Consider the following 22851-nt stretch of genomic DNA (forward strand, 5'->3'; position numbering starts at 1 on the left):
AAAAAAATATTTGAATAAGACATCATCTTTCTTTATTCAAAAGAGTTTATCGGACTTGGTAGTTCCTGTAGGTCTATTAAAGACATTGACTGTGAATCTACAAATTAAAGCACCTAAATCTAATGATGGTGAGTTCCTTTGAGTTTCCATGACTTTCAGGGAAGGTTCCATTCAGATTACCAATAACATCTTAAACTCTACTATAGTCATTACTGAATCATTCCTTCTTGGTGTCCTAGAGGAAGAAATCCTTTATGAATTATCGGACTAAAATTTTATAGTAGTAAAGTAGATATCTAGAGACCTGTAAGCCAATTAGAGCTAAATTTCTTAACTTTTCTTCACTCAGTCCTCCTACCAGTGTCAAGTCAGGACATTTGAATCGCTCTGCAATACCATATTTCATATCCTTATGTCAAATGTCATGAGCCTGGTCATTTCAAAGTTTCCTGATGTGGAACTCTTATCTATGCCCATTATAATAGCAAGATGAAAGAAAATAATTCTAAGCCTTGCAACCGAATGGTAACAAATTATTAGGTATATTTGAACATCAATATTATTTGAAATTCAGTCTTACATTTATGCTATTTAAAAGTGATTGAATGACAAATAACTATGTTGTTGAAGCCTAGCATGAACTAGTGGTTTGGGCACTCAACTCGCAACCTGAGGATGGCGAATTCAATTCCCCGTCACCAAACACGTTTGTAGGAGTTTTCTGATACAACAGTCAGTGGTCATTTACTCCTAGTGAAGAAAGTTCAATTTCTGCAAGCACTCGGAATATGGGTTTATTTTATAACCATATCTTATTTTGTTGAACCTATATATTTTTAAATATAAGCACTGAAATAAAGTTATAATGCAGCTGTGTATGCTAACACAGCAGTTGGGTTACATGCAAAATATCTACCTCTATATGACAATCTCAGTTTTATTCACATTACCTAAAGGTCTTGTCATCTCTTGAGGCAAACTGTGCTGATAAAGTTTTACTTACCTCTGTTTCCCTGCAACACCTAACACCTGTGAGTATCTGTATCCTGCACTTTTGCCCTCATTCTAAACAATGGTGGCTGAAATCACTACATGAAGATGAGAGTATTTGGACTCCTACATCTAGTTTTCTCTTATGAAACTGAACAGCACCAACAAGACCGAAAAGATCTTAGAATTTTGGGTATGATAAAAATAATTTTAAAAACACACCATCAGCCTTTTAAAGTCACTTTATCATTCAGTAACATGTACTCCGAGGTAAGCCAGTAATGCTTACTATGAGTCCCTTGTGAGTCATTAATGTTCTGTCTAATACATTCGTAAGTCAATGAATATGATATTCTTACTAGCGTTGAAAGTAAAAAAAAAAGGTTCACATTTGTATGTTTAGTATTTAACATTGCAAGCCTTTCTAATCATGCAGAATTGTGCGGTTTGTATAAAGTATTTTACTTAAAGTTAGAATTCTACAAGGCATAAAACGTTTTGCATAGCAGGAGAGAAAAACTCAATCCAGGGTAAGAGTCGAAGAGAAAATTGTTACAATTAAGAACATATCTGTGTTAAAAATTATGCAGTATTGAAATGAGATAATAATAATAATTAAAACGCACAAAGTGTTATTAAATTCAAGTAAAGTATAGTTCTGATAAAAATTCTGGTTCTGTGATTAAATAGCGTAAAACAAAAGTAGTTACTAAAGTAAAATAATCCTTATCTGATATAGTCCTGGATCTGACACATATTTACCAGGATACGGCTGTTCGGCATTAAGTTAGTATTTTGGGGAAATACTTGATATCTTGTTATAGGCTAAAAAATGATATACAACGAATCTTTGTCAACAATAATAATAAAAAACGTGGAAATAACATTCTAAAATAGATTAATATTCTATCAGCAACTTGGGCATACACTTAAGCATCACGACGTTTGAAAGAGAAAAATGATTGTAACTTGAAAGATATTTAATATATTAAGAAGATAAAAATTACAGAATTGGCTCTAATTTAAAAATTAGATTAAATTAAATATGTAAGCATGCTGCGTGTGTGTTTAACTAAATATTCTTGGTGAAATCTTCATAAGCTTTATTTACAGGGTCTCTAGTGTGAAACGATGAACATTTATGAAGCTCTAATGATGCCCCAACTTCATACCTAGGAGATTAACTGATTAAGTCTAACGTCAACGTATTCTTTTAAAGGTATTAATTTTATCATTTAATGGTAATCAAATGTATTTCCTGATTCAGGATATGATATTTATTTTGACGTTTTTGATATTCTAATAGGTATTGTGAGGCTAAAGCTCCATCCATAAATGGTTAATAGTGGACCAGCTTGGAACAATGTAGATTTAAGCACCCAGACATTACCCTTCACTACTACTGTTTTTTCAGTAGTCTGCATTATTGATCTAGGAGCGAGTTTGGAGAAGAAAACATCCCAGGAAAGTTATCATTATACAAGCTTTTGAATGAAATCGATGAAGATTGATTCCAGAAAAAAAAGAGCTGAATTGGGTGATGCACTAAATACTACATAGCTTATATTACAATGCTGTCTAAACGTTAAGCAACAAACACTTTTGTATGAGGTCACAGCTAAGTATATAAAGGGTTCTTGGAGGTTATTGACAACTTCACGCCCATGTATGGAGAACATCCCAGGTAAGTTCTATATATTTTAGGTCTGGTGATCTAACCAGTCGATTCTGTGGGCAATATCTTCATTTTCACAACATTGATCCACCAGCAGTCCTATGTAGAGTATATCATCCATTAAGATCAAATTAGGGCCAACAGCGCTGCTGAAAACACAAATATATTGTCCGAAGATTTCATATTCGTATCGCAAACAAGCCAGTGACTCACCTTTAAAGATGCGAAGTTTGTGTGGGCATTTATCATGCCATGATGTTTGTCCAAACCAGGTAGACCATCACCAATTTTGTAATTTTCCATTCAGTAGTGTTTGAGGGACTATATCCAGTTCCTCCCTCCACTCAGATCAATCTCTGTCGAAGATCATTCTCAAGCAGAACGTTTACTCATCCACGAAGAGAACATTGCGTTGATTTCTTTATCCCATTTCAGACCCTTGACATAAATACTTCTGGTTATGGTCTATCTTGGTACAGACGTTCTTGTAGCCGCGCATAGCTGTCGTGCGAGATGGACATCTGTGGTATCTGACAGTTAAAGCCAGATAACAGACATCTTGAAATGTCTTCGGGCACAGTGGCGGCGCCAAGGGGGGCCTGGGGGCTTGAGCCCCCCCCCATTGAGCCAAGCCCCCAGCCCCCCAATATTGTTACCTACATATATTCATAAAATATGGAAAACACAATCGTCGTTGTTGCTTAACAATTAACATCAAAGAGACATAGATCTGTAGAACTCAACGTCTTCATTAATACAGAAGTATGTGTCATGCGTCCCATAGCAACGTACTGAATGTACTGAAACTCATGCGCTGTATAGCCGCTCCCTGTGTAATGCCATTCTATCTTGAGCTTTGACGAAGATTAGACAACCGCGTTGATTTCAAGTTACAACAGATCATCAGGGATTTTACTTGATAAACCAAAGGTTTCACAGGTATTTACCCATTAATTTCATTTATCTTTTATTGAAAAATAAAGCACAGCATGCATATATAAGTGTATTGTGTATAGGTCAAAACTATGAAGCATTTAGCCGGTGTTGTGTCCTCTGTGAGATCATTTTGCATTGTGTATCAGCCATCTAAAATTGTACTGATGATTGTGGCATACACTTAAAATTGTGACTTACAATCCAATTAATGTTATACTTATGATTAAATAATAACCTTACATGTTAACTGACCAAATAATATTTCTAAACAACTCTAGAAAGAATTTTGAAATAGTCATTGGGCTATTTAGAAGTGCCTAATTTAATGTAATGTAGTTGTTGATGAAAACTGCATTGAAAACGCAGATTAAAATAGCACAACTTTCTGAAATGTACCTTGGTCTTGGTATTTACAACGAAACTATCCTGGCGTCACCACTGTTCGGGCAACACATATTATTGTGTTCAGAATATCTTGAAACCGGAAATATTTAGTTGCCTTGCAACGCTTTTTTTAGGGTATGTAATTAGCATGTTTGTAAATTATGTAAAAGTATTCTATAATATTTCAAGTGAGATTTAGCTTTACTTCATTGTAATCAAGTAGTACTCAACAATAGTTTGATTTTTAAATAGTTAACATATACAGAACAATTCGTATTTAACTTTCAGGTAGCAATGTGTTCACTAGTGCTAGTCATGGAGATCACGTGTTAAACAAAAATATATTGAGAAAACTTTTTAATTCACAATCCATCGTTTATCTTTCATTAAGTCCCAATGGCACAGCGGTAAGTCCAAAGGTTTATAACGTTAAAAACTGTGTTTGATACCTGTGGAAGACACAGGACAGATATCCCACTGTATAGCTTTGGTCTTTTCCCAAAGTCTTGGCTGCTGAATTCACCTCTCTTCAATACAGTGTTCACTAGCATTCACAGAATACATTGGCGGGAGACAGATTTATTTGTTTGTTTTTGAATTTCTTGTAAAGCTACACGAAAACTATCCGTGATAGCCGTCCCTAATTTGGCACTGTAAGACTAGAGGGAAGGCACCGCCAACTTTTGGGTCACTCTTTTACCAACGAATAGTGGGATTGACTCTCACGTTATAACGCCTATACACCTGATAGGGCGAGTATATTTGGCGTGACAAGGATTTGAACCCGCGACCTTCAGATTAAGAGTCAAGCGCTCTAACTTCTTGGCCATGCTGGGCCCTTTGATACTTTCAACCCGCCATTTGACAATGGAAATGTCTAAACTGAAAAATATTCCAAAACATGACGTTACATTTTTTAACATTGATAATCAATAGAAAGTTAAAGTTTACTTTATGTCTCGGATTATTACACAGGAGAAAAACAACCTTTAATAAACCCTAATTACAACTTGATTTCTTTATTGGTGAATGAAACCGTGATTAATCCAGATACCAGAAGAATGGTCAGTGATATTGCTATTATCATAACTAGCACAGTTATGTGCGTCTGTGTTTCTTGTAAAAAAACTAGAAACCGAGTTTTGACGCCTGTGAGGCCCGGCATGGCCAAGCGTGTTAGGGCGTTCGACTCGTAATCCGAGGGTCGTGAGTTCGAATCCCGGTCGCACCAAACATGCTCGCCTTCCTAGCCGTGGGGGCGTTATAATGTGATGGTCAATCCCACTATTCGTTGGTAAAAGAGTAGCCCAAGATTTGGCGGTGGGTGGTGATGACTAGCTGCTTTCCCTCTAGTCTTACACTGCTAAATTAGGAACGGCTAGCGCAGATAGTCCTCGTGAAGCTTTGCGCGAAATTGAAAACAAACAAAAACAAACCCTAACTACCTGGTCATACCGGCAGAATATACCAAACGAATTTTAGGTGTTATAACCACAATTAACTTTCTTTCATGCGAACATACTTTGCAGATAATTCCCAAATGGTCTAACTTCATTTTTTGTTAGAGGATATAAACATAAGATAAGTTATTATTATATATATATATATTATTCAACAAGAAGCCTCTTAGTTTTGAAACAACAGTATTTTATCTTTAATTAAGCAACTTATTTGGACCATCGCCACATTATTTTCGTTTTCAATACACAACAATAATGAACAATTTTAACATTCAAAGTGTGTTCAAGAACTCGACTTATTCAATATTTTAACAGAAGTTAAGTCGCAATTTCAGATTTCAATGAAGAAAAAAATCAAAACGAAATGTTATCTATGATATATCACGCGAATGTAAAAAAAAAAATAGATCGAGGAAACTAAATTTTCTATCAACACTGGAGTGAAATAACTCTAAAGAAACATTGCACACGCTTCTGTACTCTCCGCAACTATTGCACTACAACGTTGACATTAAGAATATAAAAATAATTGCTGAGGGCTGTGATATCGAGAAGAGACAAATTAAAGTATCTATTGTAATAGCAGTCTTTGAATTTGGTCCTGCTGTAAACTTTAACCAGTCATAGGTTATCTCTTCATAGATTCTGGTAACCTTTCACTAAAGAAATCAAGTCATGTATTGACTTTAATACTGTTATAAAACTGACCTAACTAATCTATTGATTTATTTTTACTCTCTATCATGTCTTGCTAACGGTATTTTAACGAGCCACAATAATAATATGACTCATACTTTTATGTTAGCTTACTAGGCTTTAGGCCTATTGTTATAAAGATAAGAAAGTGCGTTCTTGTTTTTCTCGTCACTACAGCAATTTAGAATTCGAATTTTTCCGTTAAATCCTGTTGTTTACTAAACGTCTTGCACATGTAAAAGGCTTAGTTAACTAAACCGAAAGCTTGAGTACTAAAACTATACAAAAACTGAAAGAACGTAATGACAGTGCAAATAAATTACTTAATACAAATATGAGTACTCAAGCTATAAGCCTAAAATACTTTATACTATCAGCATGTCACACTCTGTAATAGTTTGTACGCTCTTATTTGGAAAACGGTTTCTGCTTCCCGTTATGCTTCACGGTATATAAATATAAATTTTTCCTCCAGAGGTCTATAACTGCAACGTTTGGTGAAGTAATATAAAGCTTTTATGTGGAATTTTGTAGGTTTTGTTTCATTTACATATTAATTTATTATTGCAGGCAGTACTTAGAACTTTAAATACTTCCTATACTTATATGTAACTAGCTGAAAGTATCAAGGCAGTAAACTATTGTAACTAACAATATGTTCCTAATCCTTTCTTTATATGACAGACAGAAATAATATTTGTAACGGATGTACCGTTATACGTTTGCTTCAGTCTTGGTTTTTTCATGCATGTGTAGTTTACTGTTGGATACGTATTATCCAAGTCTCGCCTGTTCTCTAAGTTTGTAGAAGATTCTTGAGAGTAAGAATCAATAATTTGTGTTTTATGAAAACGCTAGTGTGTTTGAACATTGTTAAATACATAATTCATATAAAAACAGATAGCCGAGAGACAGTGATAGAATATTATTAGTCAGCTACAAAACTGGTTCTGGAACGTTTATAGATTTCGAACATTACAAACTGTTCAACTTCAGTGAACTAGCTTCGGACTTTAGTATTTCTACGAGAACCTTAAATATCTTTATTGGTAAAAAGTCGGCAAGGCGAAGCCAACCAAGTTAGCTCGCTCAAGCAATGTATGACAGTATCAACTCAGAATTAATTTGTTCGTCGTGGACCTGGATCATCGACAAAATATTCATTTCTAGACCAGATATAAGACTCAGTGGTGTCTGTAAGTTTGTAAAACGGTTGTATATAAACCATTATTTGTAATACCTATTAGTAATAACCGTTATTATAAATTGTATTAATGTTTGTATATTACAATATATTTGTATAAGAAAAAAATTATGTGTCTCAACCTTGTTGGCAAATATCATAAATTAAACACATATTAACATTTAATTAACTTCTAAATTAAAATCGAAATGTCCGTTATTTGAAATAACAATATGTAACATATGATAATTAACTAGGCTTAGGAGTTTATCCCTTTGCCACTTGTTTTTAGAGATACTGTAGAGGTTAATTTGATGACTGAAACAACATTAATCTTGTGCGAGGAACGTTAATAGTCCGATAGTTAATTACAGTTGTTACTGGACGCTATATATATTAGCAGGACATTAAGGAACAGAAGAGGTCCTTTTGACCCCATTAGGTTTCCTTGTTCACTAAATTAAACTAAACCTTTAAAGAAAGAAATAAGCTTCAAAATACAGTTCTTGTCATTCAATATTTAACAAGCTTTAGGTTAAGTTAATTGCATCCTCCACACCCGAAGGTAACTGGTTTCCACAGGACAACCATGGAGACCATTAGAGTAAAAAAATACAATGTAATTAATTAACATAAGTTATTATGTTAGGCCTATTATATACTTAACATTACATACCTTTGCAGATTTTCACGAATTAGTGAAATGAGTGTATAATAACAGTATTTCAACCACAAAATATTCATCATATATTTTACCGATGAAAGGCGTTCACACCATAACAAAAAGACAATATTTATTTCTATCTACAGTGTATTAGCAAGGGGTCGCGTTCAGTATTACTCCGTAATGAACATCTTGAGAAAATTTGTTGTTTGACGAACCTACCGGATAGCTCGAACAATATCCAAATATCTGAACTTCAGTATTCTTTTATATGGGTAGAACAGATGGTACAAAATTAATATATCATTCCAAATAAGGAGCAAACCATCTTTAGAGGACAGATACATACGTATATCTAGAAGTTTTAAGACTTATACTAGTTACTTTGGATAGCTGGTTGGGACCCTTCATCCTAGTATAATTCGTTTTCTGGGCTACCATTTAGTCCCTTAGTACCATAATAGGACTGAAACGCTAACTTTAAGAAGTAAGTTTATTAAACTTACTGACCACCTAGTGGTAGTACCTTATCTTGTATGTATTATTTTATTTTATTTTTATTCATTTTTCGTCTTTACTTTGGAAAGCAGTCTCCTTCCCACAGGTGTCTACTGGCATTGAGAAATGATAGAGATGTGAGACGTTGTGGGCTTGAGCACCCACATCTCACTCTACTAATTTCTATTATTTTTATTTCTATTTCTATTTCTATTCCTTTGTTTTATAACTTTATTTCGCGAACTGAGGTTAAGATTGATAAACGGTGTGTCCCTACCGTAATGTGGGTCCTACTTCCGAGTCATCTCTAAATCCTAGGGTTCATTTTATAATCCCGCATTATAGTCTTAACCCTGGGATCCTTTTAAGTGGTGTAGCGTTTTTATTTTTATTTTTGACTCCTTTTGGTTATAACAGACTAACATTAGTCAGATGTTTAGATTTGCTGTAGTTAACGCAGTCCTTCCTTTTGATTTAGGCCCGACATGGCCATGTGTGGTGGTTAAGGCACTCGACTCGTAATCCAAGGGTCGCGGGCTCGAATCCCTGTTACACCAAACGTGCTCTCCCTTTTAGCCCTGGAGCGTTATAATGTGACAGTCAATCTCACTATTCGTGGCTAAAAGAGTAGCCCAAGAGTTGGCGGTGAGTGGTGATGACTAGCTGCCTTCCCTCTAGTTTTACATTGCAAAATTAGGGGCGGCTAGCGCAGATAGCCCTCGTGTAGCTTTGCGCGAAATTAAAACAGGACTTTTTTATTTTGTTTTATTTCACTTAAGTTTCAGTATTAATATTCCCTTTACACACACACACATAGATAGATACATATATATATATATCAGAGAAATCGAAATACATTGAAAGAAATGAATACACATCAACAATTACCAAACATTTCTTAGTAACACACAGGGTGACAAAATGTTTGAATGTCATGTTACTTCAAAATTGACGTCAAATCATTAAGTAATACTGATTAACCACAAAACTAATGGCAAGCAAAATATGTTAAACATATCCAGTTGTTTCATGAGAAAAGTTGTGTAGGCGGCAGTTGCTGTAATTATTATTTCCCACGGTTATCAGTCAAAGTGCTTTACCGGATATCATATAAAACGGAAAAATCAAGATGTGGTTCAACATACTAACTGCTAAGCATTGCTACAATTAGGAACTGTTATATTACGTCTTATTGTAATGTATTGTGTTTTGGTTTGTTTTCAATTTCGCGAAAAGCTACACAAGGGCTATTTGCACTATCCGTCCCTAATTTAGCAATGTTACAGGGAAGACAGCTAGTCATCACCACCCACCGCCAACTCTTGGGCTACTCTTTTACCAAAGAATAGTGGGATTGACTGTCACATTATAACGCTCCCACGGCTGAAAGGGCGAGCATGTTTGGTGTGGCCATGCCGGGTCTATGTATTGTGCTTTATTATACTGCATTGTGTCATATGAAATTAGGTTTAATATGATTCTTACTCGAAATAGAAAATCAGTCTGGTTTTAATCTTGATACAAGAAATGTTAATATTTTTTATTTTACTCATTATGGCTAGAATGCTGACAAATCCTGAAAGTGTCTGAAAAAGCTTCAAAAACATGTGACCTCATAGTAAACGATGTAGTATTTCCACACTGGAAGTTCTGATATACAAGTTGTAAAGCTGCAAACTAATGAAACATATAGTTAAGGCCCGTCATGGCCAGGTGGGTTAAGGCGTTCGAATTTTAATCTGAGAGTCGCGGGTTCGAATCTCGGTCGCACCAAACATGCTTGGTTTGAAGCCTTATTTCCACCTGGCAAATGGATTTCATGGACAGACATCCACAGATACTAGCGCCATTTCCTGACTGAATATAATATAGTGTTTTGATTTCGTGATGACAAGAAACTCGCTTGTAGTGAAAATGTATTATCAAGACGGCTGATATGGGTATTAACACTTTAATTAGAGTAAAAAAGGGTGTTTCGATTTGCACAATAATTACTTTATTAGCGAAACCTATCTATAATCCTAATATCCTGTCTCTGGTGGTAAAATAACGTTTAACTTGGTACAATGAGTTGAATGTATGATAGCGCAATAGCCAGTCACTTTTAGGCTAATTTATATGAATCAAATATTATTTACACCAAGATTTATTAATATAAATTATTTTGATTAAATTTGAAAGTGGTATTACACAAAGATGTTGAATAATTAATTTGTTTTTAAACTAAATCTTTCTTGCAGAGAACAAAGAAACCAGTAGAATTACAAAACGCGTACGTGAAACAAGCCCACTCGTAACAGGAAATTCTCAAAAATTATTTCTTCATTGCGTATAAACTACGTCACAGGAAAAGCTACCATACTTCATTTACGTCAGTTTAAAAGAAAGTTAAAATGTGAATGACTTTTGGCAATTTAAGCTGTCAAAGAATTGAAGTTAACAATTAATGTGTTCCTGTTGCTGCTTAACAGTAAATTGTCCTGATCAAACGAATGACCCATCACAACTAGGACTTTTTTTAAGTGGCTAAAATTGAAAGTGCAACTGAAAACAAACCATTTATTAAATGCCGTAAATCTCCACGGTGAAATTAGTTCAATACGAGAAGAGAGAAATCAGCATTGTTATCATGCGTAACGTCGTAAGTGCGTTGTCATACAGTTGATATAGGCCTAGGACATATCCGGACCGAACTCCTAACCCTTTTGTGGTTGACTCACGACAAATTTTCGGTACGGAAATTTCGGCTATTTTGGTAATGGTAAAGCAATAATAAGCCCATCCAGATCCGCTATACTGCAGAGGTTTAGAGAGGATAGGAGTACAAGTTCCGTTCTCTTTATTGTTAAGCGCTCGATAAACAGTTAACTCTAACGTCCCATAGTTGGGAATAGCCCTAAGACTATTAAACATAAACATATTTTATTCTCTTTACGTTGTAAATGTTGACATCTGATGTGTTTACTTCAGGCCTTTTTTCTTTCACAGAACTGATGCAAGGACACAGGATGTTTGAAACATGTATTTGTTCTTTTTTTATAATTTATAGTTTGTGATTGTATCATTGTTGGTATCACATAATGCTGTCATCAGAATATTGTGTTTTGTACACAATGCCTAACAGTCTTTTCCATCCTATATCCGACCTTCGAAAAAAAAAAGAACAAATAAAGTAATTAGCCAGTTGTGAGTAGAGAAAAAATTAAATTTCTGTATCAATTATTCTAGTTTATAGTCGACTTCGTATTCTTATGTGCTGTAGGGGTCATTAAATAGTGTGCAGAACTTAAAAAATACTATTTTTTTTATAAAAAGGGGAGGGAAATTAAATTGTCGGGGAAAAAAAAACAATCAGTATACGTTGGCCAGGTGGTTAAGGTACTCGACCCGTAATCCGAGGGTCGCAGGTTCGAATCCCTGTCGCATCAAACACGCTCGCCCTTTCAGCCGCGGGGTCGTTATAATATCACGGCAAAGTCTACTATTCGTTGATAAAAGAATAGCCCAAGAGTTGGCAGTAAGTGGTGATAACAAGCTGCCTTTCCTCTAGTCTTACACTGCTAAATTAGGGACGGCTGGTGCAGATAGCCTTCGTGTAGCTTTGCGCGAAATTCAAAACAAACCAAACCAATACACACACACACACACATATATATATTCACACTTTGATTTTTATAAACGTACTACACTAAAATGTATGTTAGAAATTTTTACTCTGATATATAATGTAATGACAATTGTTTTGGAAATCTATTGGATAGATCTCAAAAGTTTCCCCATAAAAATATGTGTTGAATTAAATAGAGAAGATCAAATACTCGTTATTTTTGTACAGAAATGTTTAATATTTTTGCATAAGGAAACTGTTTCTAAAGCTGATTATCTCACATAATCTATTATTTTTAAAATTGACTCTCTCTATCATGGTAGATTAGGCCAAGTAAAAAAAAAAAAAAAAATTAGCGTCCGTGCTTACGTCCTTTTTTGAATTAACGTTTTCGATCATACAAAAAAACTTTGATGAACGCCACTAATTTAATTTGCTCTTTTTTATACCTCACAAATTCTGTGTGGTTTTGATAAAAAAAAACGAAACAAAGAAAACTATCTGATATTGACCCTTTGAAAACAAGTATCAGTTATAGTAAAAGGGTGCAAACGTTCCTTTAAAGAGGTCATTTACTTAGAAAAAAGAAGGGGCCTCCTCGTCTTTTTTTTTTTCTCAAACTCCTAACACTAAACATGTGTTTTTTAAACTTGGCCTTACTTTTAAGTTTTATGGATCGTTTTGACGTCTAGTATAACAGACAGCGACATCTATCCGGATTAAGAGTGTCAATAATTAAGACTAAATTACTAGCATTTTGTTTGGCTCATTATCGCGTGAAAGCATTGCATATAACGTTTACTTTCATCTCTCTAGATCGGAAAATAAAAATAATGAAAGAGGATGGTTTTTTTTATGGTAATTTCCCTTGTTCATAAAGACCATGGTATTTTAAAACATTTTTCTGAATTAACATGAAAATGACGCTAAGAATGTGATATTTAACGTTGTTTTTGTTTTCTTAGAATTCAGAAATTATGTAATTTCCTAAAATTATTCGTTTTATATTGTTAGTATCTTCTGGCGAAAATTTATGTAAAGATAAGTAGGGATTTTTTAAATACAAATACAAGACAAAAATAAGTTAAAAATTTGTATACATTTTCCTGTTTTTAACAACAAACTACAAATTCGTGGGTCGATCTGTCCACTATACACAACGCAGATAATCCATTCTGTTGTTTTTGAATTGCACATAAAATAACTTAAAGACGATCTGTGTTAATCCTCTAGTCTATCACTACAAAGTTAGAGACAGGTTGTAGAAAGCCGTCGAGTTATTTTACGTAAAAAATAAACAAACAGACAGCATTGAATAATTTGATTGCACTATAAATTTCTTTTATTCAACTATTATTAATACTCTAGACCCTAAAATATCGTCTAAACCTTTACAAGTTTGCTGTAATCACAAAAACCTCATTTGCATATTTTAGAATATATCAAAATAATATCTTAAATAATTCTTCAAGACATCAAAACTATCCGCAAGACAATGAAATCTGAAACATTAAATTGTCCGTTTTTAATACTTGAAACTGACGAATAGACTTCTGTATCTTTGCTGGTCCAACTTGTAGTTCCACAGTCTCCAGAAACATATAAAGCATCGTTTATATTAAAGTGTTACTTACTTACATTTATCGTGGCATATAAAATAACGTGTTTCTTCATGTTTGTATGCAGTTAAACACAGAGCTACAGAATGTAGCTGCGTCAAAACAAACAAACCATCGTGGCACGTGGGTGCAGTTCAGAGCTACAGAATGGGCTGCGTCCATCACGGGTCTCGAAACCCGGTTTTTACCGTTATAAGCCCATAGACCATGAAACTACAAGGTCGCGTAACTCTAAAATTATATTATTTGTTTGTAGTTGTATGTGCTTAAGCACAAAGTTACACAAAAGACTCTATATGCTGCTGTACCACTGAGGGGGACTTAAATTACAAAAAAACAGTTATAAGGATATATATATGATACATTATATTATATATATATATATTATTGAGGAATTATAATAACAATTTACATATTTTAAATCATTTCTAGACTAAATCGTCTTACACATACTTTGTATTATACCAGTAAGAATTTGAAAACTAAATAAAATAATTTTCAGTAGCAATGTTTTTGTTAGTTAACACTGAAGAATCCATTTTCCCACAAATTTGTGTTTTTGTTATTTTTTGAATTATTGGGTTTAGTTCGAATTTTATGCCAAGCTAAACGAGGGCTATCTGCGCTAGCGTCCCTAATTTATCAGTGTAAGACTAGAGGGAAAGCAGCTAGTCATCGCCACACACCGCCAACTCTTGGATAAGGCACTCGACTCGTAATCTGAGGGTCGCGGGTTCGAATCCCCGTCGCACTTAACATGCTCGCCTTTTAAGCCGTGGGAGCGTTATAATGTGACAGTCAATCCCACTATTCTTTGGTAAAAGAGTAGCCCAAGAGTTGGCGGTGGGTGGTGATGTCTAGCTGCCTTCCCTCTACTCTTACACTGCTAAATTAGGGACGGCTAGCACAGATAACCCTCGTGTAGCTTTGCGCGAAATCAAAACAAACAAACAAACAAACAAACAGTTCGATCGATGTCTGATATAAAATTTTGCAATTGTTTTAGTGTCGATGGACATATAGTCTACCTACAGCAAATCTACTTTTGCTCAAATCCGTTTCATTTCGATTTTGATTTCCATAAAACAGTTAACAAGGGTAAACAAATTCTATTCAGCTATTTCTTATGACCGGCCTTATCAATCATATCTACGTCTGTCAACCATTGAACGATCTAACATACTGGTAGTGATTACAATAAGAGCAATGTATATGATTATTACTATTTCTTCTGCTTCCCGGTTTTCATGTCTGCTAGTGATTGGATTTTAACGTGGTTGAATAACCTTCCCGATCAATCATATTTACTTTAATAGGAGCTCTGTTGTCACTGAATCCACAACGTTTATGTTTCATGCAAACATCACATATTTAAACCTTTTATTTGCATATGTATATTTGACTGACTTAGCACTGAAACAGGTCTTCTGTAGATAACTTACTTCTACCCAAGCTGGGCTTGTATGGCCTGATGGCAGTGTATGACCACAATCTGCGGGTCTTGCAACCAATTATTATTTCGTAAAAACACATCAGTATATTTTCTTCTAGCTTAAAGATGTTAGAATTATATTGAATGTTCATTAAGTGTAAATAGTACCTGATATTGTATGATGTGTTTACCATGGTTACTAATATAATGTAAATAGTACCTGATATTGTATGATATGTTTACCATGGTTACTAATAAAATTTGTTAAATCACAATTTTACGTTTTACATCTCGTAGTCATATTATACATATTATTTTTTCTTATAACTATCTAAAATATTTTATTATAATACAACAAAAATTTTAATATATTAATTAAATTAATTAATATAGTAATTTATTTTAAATATATGTATATTTTGCTCGTCATTGTATTTCTTATTTCTTATATTAATTTTTTAACTATAAGGATCTAATCATTTTAATATATATATATAGTTCGACCATGTATTATTAATAATTCGCAAATTGACCTATAAACTAACATCAATGTAGTTAGATAACTAAACTTGTAACGTAGATATTTTCTGTAAACTCTTTTGTCAAATATCAAAGTTTTACTATATGTGCTTTCCATATAAATTTGGACTCTTGATATAAACTAGAATATTTAATTATGTAAAGATTTTTAATAATTCAATACAACTATTTACGATTATTTCTAAATATTATTTTTATCCAAACAACGTATTAGGTGTGATTTAACAATATAATTACAGATGTTAACTTCAAAGGGAGGATCGTTAAACAACATGGTAGTTTCAAAATTATGCAACATTATTGCCCAATGTAGTTAAAATCATTTTGTAAGTTATATATATCCCTTTATAAACCATCAGCTGCGACCAAATAAAATTATCTTTGAAATTTACATTAGTCGTATCATTAATATCATTAAGATAAATAAAAATGGAGTTCAAGACACACCCCTGTCATACAAGTGTTATTCTCTTTTGTTTGTTACCAAACGAATTCAGTATTTCCGTTATTAATTATTTACGTGTTTGGGGCATAGTACAGATAACACTGCACAACAAAGTTTTTGCTTCTTGGGCAAATTTGGATGTGATTTTCGTGATCAGCAGCCAAAAATCTATAAGGAACACCCAACAGTGTTCATCACTTACCGTTTCATCGAAATCTTCAGTTTTGCTACAATGGAAAAACGATATCAGGGCAACTGGAATCCGTCAATGCTTGCTGACTGCTGTTGGACACTGCTACGTGATGCACCGGACATTGAATACAAATGAAAATCAGGAGCAAAACACTTTTAATTATGTCGAACTTAATAGCGTATTAGAAACATAAACCCAATTTAATACGTTATTGCCAGTAAACAGTTAACTGTCTATTTCTCAGAGTTCCCACGTGATGAAGCAAAACCAAAGCTATATTTGTGCATACCCACCAGGTACCTGTCACAATCAGCAAAAACTTTTCAAAAAAATTGTTGTGCAGTGTAACCTATTGTGCAGTTTTTTGCCTAACAATATAGATTAATTACTTGTCTTTTGAATAATATTTCAACAATTTTAATTCCATATTCCTCGAGTTTGTTTATTAATGACTTATGATCCACAAGATGAAAACCCATAACACAGTTTTGCTATTGTCTAATGTGTCATTAATTTCGCACAAAAGTATTCAAATAATATTACTGCATTCTTTCAGGGAAACCATTATGTTTGTCAGAAATAATCTCATATCTGTCTAAATAGCTTCTAAGCATATTTGCAATGTTGTTGGTTTGTTTTTAAGCATAACTTTATCGATAACGAATACTATAGCTCTTGAACTATAAATTGCATAAACATATAGGTTGTCCCTTCATCTTTATAACTATTGGGTCTTTTTATAAATCAGTTTTTAGTAGTTATTGAATTTAGTTTTTATTTAATTTAACTAATTAAGTATCTGAATTATATTTCTGAATTTTTTAAATGACTAATTCAGTTATTATTGATGCCATATAAACTATTTTTTTATTGTTTTGATTTAGATAAAGTTACTAATATAACATTTTTTTTTTACGTTAACCCGTTGTGTTCTCTTATTTTTATTGAGCCTTTAATTTAAAAAGAAAAATGATTAAAATTATTTACAAAAACATTTCCGTTGATAAATTAATTGATATTTAAGGCGCTTGACTTGTAATCTGAGGGTCGCGGGTTCGAATCCCCGTCACACTAAATACGCTCGCTTTTTCAGCCGTGGAGGCGTTATAATGTGACGGTCAATCCCATTATTCGTTGGTAAAAAGAGTAGCCCAAGAGTTGGCGGTGGGTGATGATGACTAGCTGCCTTTCCTCTAGTCTTACACCGCTAAATTAGGGACGGTTAGCGCAGATAGACTTCGTGTAGCTTTGCGTGAATTTCAAAAACAAAAAAAATGATATTTAATGTACTTTTAATTTGGAGAGTTATGTTTTTGCTCAGAAATTTAATTTATATATATATATTCATGCTTTTATGTCATCTTTTACAGTTTTACTTCCATAAAAATGGAGATCTATAAGGAGGAACAGGTTGGTTATAATGGTAGGTATCTGGATTTCGGAGATGATTAGCTGTGTTCACAATCACACATCACCACAAAATATTTCTCGCACTTTAAGCTCATGATGCATTATAACAGTGACAGTCAATACTTTTATATAGATAATATTGTGCTGCTAACTGTCTGCCTTCCCTCTATTCAGTTATTTAAAATTAGGGAACTGGCAGATAGTCTTAGTAGCTTTGTAAAAAATAGAAAAGTAACTAATAAATTACACGATATTTACATCTGGAAAAAACGTGTTTACAATATAAATATAGTTTTCATATTTCGTTGTAGTTGTTTCAGTTATAATAGCCTTCCAGTGGCTCAGCGGTATGTCTGCGGACTTACAACGCTAAAAACCGGTTTCGATAGCCCATTGTGTAGCTTTGTGCTTAATTCAAAACAACAACAGTTATAACACGTTTAGCCAAATAATTCACAATTTCTTTAATGTGCAACTGTATGTTCTATTTTATTCCAACCTTCTAAGTTCTATCATTCAGTTGTAACAGAACTAAAATGGTGTAATTTTAATGTATGTCTCTTATCTACTTTGTTAATATGTGAATTTTGTAAGATTTTTGTTTACATTGAATTTTGCTTTCAACATTAAAAGTCCATCAATAAATCAAGTGAAGTTCTTCTTACTTTCATTACACATCAAACCAGTGATACTCTTACTATTCCAAATAGAGATGTCTTTACCGTTGGCAAATCGCATAATGTTCCCACGGCGCAGAACAACCTTGTGCTGAACCGAGAATGGTCTTGGACCACATGGGTAGCCTGGCTTTGTTCTGTTTTACGTATAAAAGAACAGGCTCTCCCGTTTATCGAGAGATTGGATTTGAACTTTTCAAATTAGATTGTGAGATTTTACTTAGTTTCTTTGTTACACTCGTATTTTTATGTAACTTAGAGAATTTTCATTTCAATTGTAAGTTTTAACTTTCTTTTCATTTAGGGTTGGCTCACGATGAATTGGTTCTCGAAAGAGCACCAGTGAAGATCCCACCTTTCTCTAATCTTATAGAAAGAACACTAGTTTTGTTTTGTTTATTTTACTTTTGGTTACTTTTCAATAACAAAGTCTGTGTGTGTCTAACTCAAACAAATTCGAGGAAAATAAAGCTTTACTTCTTAATATAGAATCTGTCAAATCTCCTTGTTTTGTGGATCCTTCCCATTTACCCCAAGGGAAATTAGCAACACACTATTTTACCCATAAACTTATTGTTTGGTCCAAACAAAACCCAATTTCATTTGATATTCTCTCAAAACTATCTACTTCGGAAAAGCATATTTCAAGTCTTTCTTATATATATCCTAGTGTCCAACCAGAATAGCTAAAAATGGGAATTTTGGGGAAAATATTTTTATGGAGAAATAGGTTTTAATCACGGTGTGGATTTTCTTAATTAGTGTTAATCTGACAGGGTAATCTCATTATCTTAAAAGGCAGGAATGTCCTAAGCTTATTTTAGGGCAAGAATAATTCTGGTTTGTATGTCCGGTTGCGGATCGCACATTAAACATTTTCTGTACATCAGCTATGGGGCCTGCCCCAGGTACCTCTGATCGAAGAAGTCTGTCACTGGGGAGAAAATAAAAAAATAATTAAAAACCAGATGACTAATTGAAAAATACATGTTTGTATCACTGTATCAAGAGCAATTACAGACATTTCATATGAACATATTGTACATTTTTCATTATCATGTTCATACGGCTTGTTTTTTCATAAATGCTTGATTAGGCAGTAAACATTAAAAGTACAATAATCATACATAAATGTACAAATACTGAAAAAAAGACGTATTGTTTTCAAGAATTCTATCAAAATGAAATTAGATGGGGGGTTCAACCCCCTCATGCCATCCTATGTCATTGTCAGCTTGAGTGCTGATTGACCAAAAAATGCAGAAATGTGTAAGAAAGACACACACACTGCGTTTATTTATAGAGAAGATAGAGGGTCCAACCCCTTCACGACCTTCCTCATGTTATCCTACATTTTTATTTCTCGTGTTTCTATATTGCTCAAACTTTAGTTAACAACTAAAGAGTCTTTTATATATTTATGAAGTTCGGATCGAAAGACCCTTCTACAAATTTGTCCTGTGCCCCAAGTGTTTAATTTAGCCCTAGTGAGCGAGTTGTAAAAGTTATCGGTAGGTGCTGATGTCTACCTTCCTTCCATCGGAACAATATTTCAAATTAAAAACAGTTATACTTGAATTCTACGAATCTTGGACTTGGCTATTTAGCCAAAATGTGTATATTGTACATTCAGATAAAAAAATTTAAACTTCTTTGACATCAGACTTTATTATTTGACCTGAGGTTAAACCAAGCAGTTATTATGGAGATTTTATCTTTTACTTACTTGTTGGAATTCTGTAAGCAGTTTCCGCTGGTCCCGTTTCAAAATCTGTAATTCTTTCAGAGTATTCGTTTATTATATTAACTTGTGTGCTAACATTCAAGTATGGGCTAGCGGAAATATTATGGACTTGTTATGCTGATATCCCGAAATTCATTCCTCGCGGTGGACAAAGTGCAGAAATCCTATTTTTTAACTTTGAACTAAGAAAACAACAAATTATCAACAGAAAGTTGTTATTTTTTCCACTATTGTAGCGGTATGAACTGCAACAACAATGGTTTTATGACAACGTCCACAGCTTCTGTAATGGAGTCCATGATTATTGTCAACATTTCACATTATTGTTGCAGCGTTAGTACAACTGTATTATATATTTTTGTTGCAACTTATTCTTGACCGAATGTGTTTATCAAAACAACTTGTTATGCACAAAATAAGTTAATTATTTCAATTATAAACCAAAGTTTGTTGTTCTTAAGAATATTGTATTGTATTTTAACTTTACTATTTGAAATAAACCGCTAGTAAATGAAATATCCATACCTGAATAAAGTAGATACGTCAACGTTTTTTGTTTGTTTTTTCATATAAATTCTTTCCTTGCTTTGGTTTTCCCGCAGTGGACACAACAGATAGCACAATGTGGCTTTATATAAATTCATCAACTTGTAAATTAGTTTTAGTTTTAACAAAAACTGTTTTATTTATACTAGATTATTATTCAATTTTTCTAGTACATATTGGCGTACAGAAGACATTTTAATACTGGAAATAAATGATACTATAACACCAAATTCTTGTTATTCTTTACTTGGGTACTTCACGTTTCGTTTTACAACTTCTTCATTGAGTTCCACTAAAAAAACAAACTGTAACTGACTGAAAAAAAAATTAAAAAGCTGTAAAGCAGAATGCTGAGACAACACTTTGGTGTTTGTTATAAGGCCATCTATTGCTTATATTACAGTAGACATTACAGATTTTCGTTTGCACTTTTAACTCAAATTGCACATTAATTTTACATATTTTAGCTGGATGGTCAATAGCTCTATCACACCTTATAATCTTAAAAACAAAACATGCGATGAAACTTAACATGTCCTGACTAGTCGAAACGAGTAACTTGGAGTGGTGACAGCTGTCATACATTTTTCACATCCAATTTGTGTTGTAGATGAGACAAGACAATTTCATGATTTGTACAATGTTCAGATCGCAATTTATGATATATCTGCTCTCAATTTTCGCAATGGCAAAAAGAAAACTAGCAATAAAAATGAAATAAAAACCACAGTGATCAATGTCATATTTTGACCTTGTGATGTAACTACTTCCCTCTATGTTTGTCATACTTCTTTTACCGCGTGGCCTGGCATGGCTAGGTGGTTCTGGCGCCAGACTTGCAATATGAGGGTCGTGGATTCACACCAACCATGCTCGTTCTTTCAGCCATGGGAGCGTTGTTATATTAAAGTCAATACAACAATTAGTTGATAAAAGAGTAGTCCAAGAGTTGACGGTGGGTGGCGATGACTAGTTGCCTTCCCACCAGTCTTACACTGCTGAATTAAGGACGGCAAAGGCAGACAGCTCTCGTGTAGATTTGCGCGAAATTCAAGACGCAAACAAATCTTAACGGCACCCTTGAAAACTGTTGATTACCCACTTCCGGCGATAAGTTAAAGTCTTAAAATACTAGCACCATTTTCTATAAATTTACATTTCGTGCAACATTTATCATAATGTTTACAATAAAAAAGAAAACACAAAAGAGCGTGTGTGCGTGTTTTCTTACAGCAAAGCCACAACGGGAGTCCGAGGGGAATCGAACCCCTGATTTTAGCGTTGTAAATCCGTAGATTTACCACTCAAAAAGAGCGTACTCTTAATAAAGTTATTGTTTTGTGGGACAGCGGAAATAGTTTCGATATGACGGTGTGTGTGTGTGTGCATATGTAGCCTTCTACAGTCAAGAACGCACGTTGTTAAACAGAAAATGTTAAACCAATAACAAGTCAGTTATTGGTTATACTGGAAAATCATTTACTTTAATGTGAAAAAATGTTTTCTGAGGAATATTTCAGAGTTTAAAAACAACAATTATATTGAAAGTATTATAGTATACAAAATATATAATGAGTGGATACGAGGAAGTCTATATTTATAAGCATCATAATTTTACTATAACAGCTTGGTATATTATAAAAATTATTCATTAGTTAGAAATATATTGATTTTCATACAAAATAGGTTAACGTTTTTAAGCAGCGCTACCCTGTTTTCGATATATTCATGAACAGTTTCTTGAGTGTGTTAAGAACACTTTATTGTCCTGCCATCTACTGTACTTTATTAAAACTATACTTTTCGAAATGTTTAGTCTTCAAAAACATATAATATCAACAATTTTAGAATATTTATTTTTCACATCATCAGATCATGAATAAAGATGCAAATGTTTCACTCAAATAAATGATGTTGATAACTGATCCAATAACGAGAAATCTGCACAGAAATAAAAAAAAGTTTATGATAGATAGAAAAATAGACTCATTCACACGTGAAAGAAGTACAGTAGTTCATCCAAAAAGACCGTTTCGTAAATAGGCATAAGAAGAGGAAATGACGTAATTGAAAGATGCAAGTTTACGCCAGAGATTAAAAAAAAAAAAAACCTTTAGATTATAAATAAACTTGTAGCACATTTCAATTCGCA

At 33.6% G+C, this 22851-nt stretch overlaps 1 long non-coding RNA gene across 1 annotated transcript; it reads left to right on the plus strand.

Annotated features, from left to right (window-relative positions):
• Positions 1-6404: 6404 nt before the first annotated feature.
• LOC143252297 (uncharacterized) lies at positions 6405-21223 on the plus strand. The gene is made up of 3 exons (XR_013028928.1): positions 6405-7337; positions 17693-17745; positions 18714-21223. It is a non-coding gene; the product is annotated as an uncharacterized LOC143252297 (long non-coding RNA).
• The last annotated feature ends 1628 nt before the right edge of the window (positions 21224-22851 follow it).

This window comes from Tachypleus tridentatus, chromosome 6 (assembly GCF_004210375.1).
Source record: "Tachypleus tridentatus isolate NWPU-2018 chromosome 6, ASM421037v1, whole genome shotgun sequence".
In the NCBI taxonomy this organism is placed as follows: Eukaryota; Metazoa; Arthropoda; class Merostomata; order Xiphosura; family Limulidae; genus Tachypleus; species Tachypleus tridentatus.